The 6,251-nt window shown below is 30.9% G+C and overlaps 1 protein-coding gene across 1 annotated transcript in view; it reads left to right on the forward strand.

Annotated features, from left to right (window-relative positions):
• Positions 1-381: 381 nt before the first annotated feature.
• zranb1a (zinc finger, RAN-binding domain containing 1a) overlaps positions 382-6,251 on the forward strand; it is a 70,190-nt gene continuing 64,320 nt past the window's right edge. Inside the window, exons 1-2 of the mRNA XM_056233788.1 lie at positions 382-598; positions 6,180-6,251. The exon at positions 6,180-6,251 is cut by the window's right edge and continues 783 nt beyond it. The gene's annotated coding sequence lies outside the window, so the exon portion shown is untranslated. The remainder of the gene's footprint in view (positions 599-6,179) is intronic.

A 6,251-nucleotide genomic window follows, 5' to 3' on the forward strand; every position in this document is an offset into this window, starting at 1 on the left:
CCTTTCCACCGATATATAGTTTGTCATAATTAGATTAGGATTTAATAGTAATATAGCGAAGTAAAGTTTAAATGATCAACACCCTTGTTTGGTGTTCTTATTATTTCTTGGATGCCTTGGTGTTGTTTTAATTTTTAAATAATTAAGGTATACGGACAACAAGTAATGACCATATTCATTTTTAAAGTAATTTATTTTCACGATTCTATGTATTTTATAGCTTTTGACTTTACATAAAATATTGCCTAAAAATAAATGAAAACACAAATAAAATGAAAATAAAAAAATAAAAAACGAATTTCTCATTCTAGGGTTGGTTTTCACATGGTGTGGAATCGTCCAATCGGCAGCGGTGCGTTTGGTCACGTGCTCGTGACGGTGCGCAAGACGCTGGTCGTTTTTATTTTGTCAGCGCCGCCATTAAATCCGCATCTAAATCAACATTCAGAGCTTAGAATCAGTATTCATCGATTTAAAAACATTCAACGATTTATATAAAGCTCGGAGAACAAACAACGCAATGGAGTTCGAATAACAACAGTAAAGACTGACTGAGGTGGTTTAAGTCTCATTAATGAGGAGTCGCGCGCGGAGCGATGTGAGTATTTACATGTTTTAGCATTTATATGTGTCTGTCGGAGTATTAATGTGACTTAAATACAAACAAGAGTGTCTCTGAGTGTTGTGTGCGGGACGAGTGTCAATAATTATAAGATTAACACAGACAGTGCTGCGAGATATCAGTAATAACAACTGAACTGTGACATAAGGGTGTCAGTAGATATTAACGCTGTCAGTGCTGTGATATAACATTAAAACTGTCATTAACATCAGTACTGAGATCAAATTAATACGGTCATTAATAACATCAGTCCGGAGATAACATTAATACTGTCATTAAAAACATCAGTACTGTCAGTGCGGAGATAACATAATTTAATACTGTCAATAATAACATCAGTGCTGTGATATAACATTAATACTGTCATTAATAACACCAGTGCTGTCAGTGCTGTGATATAACATTAATACTGTCATTAATACTGTCAATAATACTGTCAATAATAACATCATTGCTGTCAGTGCTGTGATATAACATTAATACTGTCATTAATACTGTCAATAATACTGTCAATAATAACATCATTGCTGTCAGTGCTGTGATATAACATTAATACTGTCATTAATAACACCAGTGCTGTCAGTGCTGTGATATAACATTAATACTGTCATTAATACTGTCAATAATACTGTCAATAATAACATCATTGCTGTCAGTGCTGTGATACATTAATACTGTCATTAATAACACCAGTGCTGTCAGTGCTGTGATATAACATTAATACTGTCATTAATAACACCAGTGCTGTCAGTGCTGTGATATAACATTAATACTGTCATTAATAACACCAGTGCTGTCAGTGCTGTGATATAACATTAATACTGTCATTAATACTGTCAATAATACTGTCAATAATAACATCAGTGCTGTGATATAACATTAATACTGTCAATAATACTGTCATTAATAACACCAGTGCTGTCAGTGCTGTGATATAACATTAATACTGTCATTAATACTGTCAATAATACTGTCAATAATAACATCATTGCTGTCAGTGCTGTGATATAACATTAATACTGTCAATAATACTGTCATTAATAACACCAGTGCTGTCAGTGCTGTGATATAACATTAATACTGTCATTAATACTGTCAATAATACTGTCAATAATAACATCATTGCTGTCAGTGCTGTGATATAACATTAATACTGTCAATAATAACATCAGTGCTGTGATATAACATTAATACTGTCAATAATACTGTCAATAATAACATCAGTGCTGTGATATAACATTAATACTGTCAATAATACTGTCAATAATAACATCATTGCTGTCAGTGCTGTGATATAACATTAATACTGTCAATAATACTGTCAATAATAACATCAGTGCTGTGATATAACATTAATACTGTCAATAATACTGTCAATAATAACATCAGTGCTGTGATATAACATTAATACTGTCAATAATACTGTCAATAATAACATCAGTGCTGTGATATAACATTAATACTGTCATTAATACTGTCAATAATTCTGTCAATAATAACATCAGTGCTGTCAGTGCTGTGATATAACATTAATACTGTCAATAATACTGTCAGTGCTGTGATATAACATTAATACTGTCATTAATACTGTCAGTGCTGTGATATAACATTAATACTGTCATTAATACTGTCAATAATAACATCAGTGCTGTCAGTGCTGTGATATAACATTAATACTGTCATTAATACTGTCAGTGCTGTGATATAACATTAATACTGTCATTAATACTGTCAGTGCTGTGATAAAACATTAATACTGTCATTAATACTGTCAGTGCTGTGATATAACATTAATACTGTCATTAATACTGTCAGTGCTGTGATATAACATTAATACTGTCATTAATACTGTCAGTGCTGTGATATAACATTAATACTGTCATTAATACTGTCAGCGCTGTGATATAACATTAATACTGTCATTAATACTGTCAATAATTCTGTCAATAATAACATCAGTGCTGTCAGTGCTGTGATATAACATTAATACTGTCATTAATACTGTCAGTCAGTGCTGTGATATAACATTAATACTGTCATTAATACTGTCAGTGCTGTGATATAACATTAATACTGTCAATAATTCTGTCAATAATTCTGTCAATAATAACATCAGTGCTGTGATATAACATTAATACTGTCATTAATACTGTCAGTGCTGTGATATAACATTAATACTGTCATTAATAACACCAGTGCTGTCAGTGCTGTGATATAACATTAATACTGTCATTAATAACACCAGTGCTGTCAGTGCTGTGATATAACATTAATACTGTCATTAATACTGTCAGTGCTGTGATATAACATTAATACTGTCATTAATACTGTCAGTGCTGTGATATAACATTAATACTGTCATTAATACTGTCAGTGCTGTGATATAACATTAATACTGTCATTAAAACTGTCAGTGCTGTGATATAACATTAATACTGTCATTAATACTGTCAAAAATTCTGTCAATAATAACATCAGTGCTGTCAGTGCTGTGATATAACATTAATACTGTCATTAATACTGTCAGTGCTGTGATATAACATTAATACTGTCATTAATACTGTCAGTGCTGTGATATAACATTAATACTGTCATTAATACTGTCAATAATAACATCAGTGCTGTCAGTGCTGTGATATAACATTAATACTGTCATTAATACTGTCAGTGCTGTGATATAACATTAATACTGTCATTAATACTGTCAGTCAGTGCTGTGATATAACATTAATACTGTCATTAATACTGTCAGTGCTGTGATATAACATTAATACTGTCATTAATACTGTCAGTGCTGTGATATAACATTAATACTGTCATTAATACTGTCAGTGCTGTGATATAACATTAATACTGTCATTAATACTGTCAGAGCTGTGATATAACATTAATACTGTCATTAATACTGTCAGTGCTGTGATATAACATTAATACTGTCATTAATACTGTCAGTGCTGTGATATAACATTAATACTGTCAATAATACTGTCAATAATTCTGTCAATAATTCTGTCAATAATAACATCAGTGCTGTGATATAACATTAATACTGTCATTAATACTGTCAGTGCTGTGATATAACATTAATACTGTCATTAATACTGTCAGTGCTGTGATATAACATTAATACTGTCATTAATACTGTCAGTGCTGTGATATAACATTAATACTGTCATTAATACTGTCAGTGCTGTGATATAACATTAATACTGTCAATAATACTGTCAATAATTCTGTCAATAATTCTGTCAATAATAACATCAGTGCTGTGATATAACATTAATACTGTCATTAATACTGTCAGTGCTGTGATATAACATTAATACTGTCATTAATACTGTCAGTGCTGTGATATAACATTAATACTGTCATTAATACTGTCAGTGCTGTGATATAACATTAATACTGTCATTAATACTGTCAGTGCTGTGATATAACATTAATACTGTCATTAATACTGTCAGAGCTGTGATATAACATTAATACTGTCATTAATACTGTCAGTGCTGTGATATAACATTAATACTGTCATTAATACTGTCAGTGCTGTGATATAACATTAATACTGTCAATAATACTGTCAATAATTCTGTCAATAATTCTGTCAATAATAACATCAGTGCTGTGATATAACATTAATACTGTCATTAATACTGTCAGTGCTGTGATATAACATTAATACTGTCATTAATACTGTCAGTGCTGTGATATAACATTAATACTGTCATTAATACTGTCAGTGCTGTGATATAACATTAATACTGTCATTAATACTGTCAGTGCTGTGATATAACATTAATACTGTCAATAATACTGTCAATAATTCTGTCAATAATTCTGTCAATAATAACATCAGTGCTGTGATATAACATTAATACTGTCATTAATACTGTCAGTGCTGTGATATAACATTAATACTGTCATTAATACTGTCAGTGCTGTGATATAACATTAATACTGTCATTAATACTGTCAGTGCTGTGATATAACATTAATACTGTCATTAATACTGTCAGTGCTGTGATATAACATTAATACTGTCATTAATACTGTCAGTGCTGTGATATAACATTAATACTGTCATTAATACTGTCAGTGCTGTGATATAACATTAATACTGTCAATAATACTGTCAATAATTCTGTCAATAATTCTGTCAATAATTCTGTCAATAATAACATCAGTGCTGTGATATAACATTAATACTGTCATTAATACTGTCAGTGCTGTGATATAACATTAATACTGTCATTAATACTGTCAGTGCTGTGATATAACATTAATACTGTCATTAATACTGTCAGTGCTGTGATATAACATTAATACTGTCATTAATACTGTCAGTGCTGTGATATAACATTAATACTGTCATTAAAACTGTCAGTGCTGTGATATAACATTAATACTGTCATTAATACTGTCAATAATTCTGTCAATAATAACATCAGTGCTGTCAGTGCTGTGATATAACATTAATACTGTCAATAATACTGTCAATAATAACATCAGTGCTGTCAGTGCTGTGATATAACATTAATACTGTCAGTGCTGTGATATAACATTAATACTGTCATTAATACTGTCAGTGCTGTGATATAACATTAATACTGTCATTAATACTGTCAGTGCTGTGATATAACATTAATACTGTCATTAATACTGTCAATAATTCTGTCAATAATAACATCAGTGCTGTCAGTGCTGTGATATAACATTAATACTGTCAATAATACTGTCAATAATAACATCAGTGCTGTCAGTGCTGTGATATAACATTAATACTGTCATTAATACTGTCAGTGCTGTGATATAACATTAATACTGTCATTAATACTGTCAGTGCTGTGATATAACATTAATACTGTCATTAATACTGTCAATAATTCTGTCAATAATAACATCAGTGCTGTCAGTGCTGTGATATAACATTAATACTGTCATTAATACTGTCAGTGCTGTGATATAACATTAATACTGTCATTAATACTGTCAGTGCTGTGATATAACATTAATACTGTCATTAATACTGTCAGTCAGTGCTGTGATATAACATTAATACTGTCATTAATACTGTCATTAATACTGTCAGTGCTGTCAGTGCTGTGATATAACATTAATACTGTCATTAATACTGTCAATAATAACATCAGTGCTGTCAGTGCTGTGATATAACATTAATACTGTCATTAATACTGTCAATAATAACATCAGTGCTGTCAGTGCTGTGATATAACATTAATACTGTCAATAATAACATCAGTGCTGTGATATAACATTAATACTGTCAATAATTCTGTCAATAATAACATCAGTGCTGTCAGTGCTGTGATATAACATTAATACTGTCAATAATAACATCAGTGCTGTGATATAACATTAATACTGTCAGTAATTCTGTCAATAATAACATCAGTGCTGTCAGTGCTGTGATATAACATTAATACTGTCAATAATAACATCAGTGCTGTCAGTGCTGTGATATAACATTAATACTGTCATTAATGACATCAGTACTGCTGTATTTTCTGACATGTCTCGTTTTATTTTGTGTTTCCAGATTTCTGTCTCCGCCTCAATGTGTGACTCTGATGTAAGTGTGTGTTGAGTGAGTGAGTGAGTGTGTGTGTGT

Source organism: Rhinichthys klamathensis, unplaced genomic scaffold (genome assembly GCF_029890125.1).
Source record: "Rhinichthys klamathensis goyatoka isolate OS25496 unplaced genomic scaffold, OSU_Roscu_1.1 h1tg000377l_1, whole genome shotgun sequence".
Classification (NCBI taxonomy): Eukaryota; Metazoa; Chordata; class Actinopteri; order Cypriniformes; family Leuciscidae; genus Rhinichthys; species Rhinichthys klamathensis.